Below are 1,604 nucleotides of genomic sequence, written 5' to 3' on the forward strand. Positions count from 1 at the left end.
GAAAACAGGGGTTAGAGCGTAGGGGAGGAACATACAAAGGAACAAAAAAAATCACATCACACATTATAAGTATCTTAGAAACAATAGCAAGAAACAAAAAAACCACTTGTCTGGTTCATTTCCTGTAATATCATCTTATCTGATATGCACATAGCTTATTATCTATTCTGCTTATCCCAGACATACATTAGCTGTTGAAAATAAGGGAAACCATGGGACATATGTTTCTTTGGACTTGGCTTACTTCACTTAATAATTTTTTTTCCAAGTCTTTCCAATTCTTAACAAATTGGGCGTTGTCATTCTTTCTGATGGAGGCATAGAATTTCATTGTGTATATATACCACATTTTCATGATCCATTCATCTTCTGTGGGCCATCGGGGTGGGCTCCATATCTTAGATATTGTAAATAATGCTGCAGTAAACATAGTTGTGCTGGTACTTTTAGTATGGTCTTGTTTGTGATCATTTGGGTAAATTCCCAAAAGTGTGATTGCTGGGTCATAGGGGAGCTTTATATGGAGTCTTTTGACGAGCCTCCATACTGCTTTCCAAAGTGGTTGAACAAGTTAGCACTCCCACCAAGAATCAAGTAAGGTTCCCTTGTGGCCACATCCTCTCCAGCATCTTTAGTTGTAGAGATATGGAATGATTCAAGAATTTGCATGTCAACCTTGCGCAGGGGCCATATTAATCTTCTCTGTATTGTTCCAATTTTAGTGTATGTGCTGCTGAATTGAGCACAGAGCATTTTTTATATATAAAGTGTATAAAGTGTAATTGAGTTTCTTAAACTGGACAATTCAAAGAAAAGTAAGTTTTGAAGAATTCTCCTGAAATTTTAGAACCATGTACTTCTTACATAAGCACACATTTAAGAATAGTCAAGATTGACATGTCAAAAACAAAATAATCCCAGATATTGTTGTTCAAGAGATGTGTAGGATCGGGGGGGGGGGGGGGCAATTGGGTGGGGGGGGACGGGGGGAGGCTGGCAAAGGATGGGAAGGGTAAACAAAGGAGGAGGCTGCAATGCTTGATAAGAAATGTACTCATTATCTTGTCCATGTAATTGTAACCCCTCTGTACAGTATGTTCACAAAAAATAAAAATAAAAAAGAGATGTGTAGGAGGATTAATTCAAATATTCTGTACAAGGCACCTGTGATAATGAACACTGCAGCAAGTGTTAAGGTATGTTAAAAGCTTTGGTATTTTAAATATATTTAATTTTGGTAATTTGCTTATATAGGCCAAAATTGGGACTGTTTGTCAGGTCATACAACTTTTCTATAAATATTTAAGATTTATGGTAGGAGACATATGCTACTAAAACGTACATTTCAGAGTTTATAAAAACATTACTAGTCAGATGTTGCAAAGTCTTAGTTTAAAGAAGCAGAGTGAAGAGTTAAGACTTTGTTAACTGCACAGTTTCTATTAAAACTTTAAGGTTTCCTTACTTTATATGTTAGTGAGGAACAAATGATGATATAAGCCATATGCAAATGATATGATGAGTCATAAAAAAACAATCTTAGTGGGTAACTTTAAAGACTACACATAGCTTATAAAATTCTTGTTGAACATCATAATCTTATT

The 1,604-nt window shown here is 35.3% G+C and overlaps 1 non-coding gene across 1 annotated transcript; it reads right to left on the reverse strand.

The window, feature by feature from the left end:
- Positions 1–639: 639 nt before the first annotated feature.
- On the reverse strand, positions 640–746 carry LOC122124786. Its single transcript, XR_006150653.1, has one exon. It is a non-coding gene; the product is annotated as a U6 spliceosomal RNA (small nuclear RNA).
- Positions 747–1,604: the final 858 nt, after the last annotated feature.

The sequence above is a fragment of the Dipodomys spectabilis genome, unplaced genomic scaffold (genome assembly GCF_019054845.1).
Source record: "Dipodomys spectabilis isolate Male_0828 unplaced genomic scaffold, ASM1905484v1 ptg000246l, whole genome shotgun sequence".
NCBI classification, from domain to species: domain Eukaryota; kingdom Metazoa; phylum Chordata; class Mammalia; order Rodentia; family Heteromyidae; genus Dipodomys; species Dipodomys spectabilis.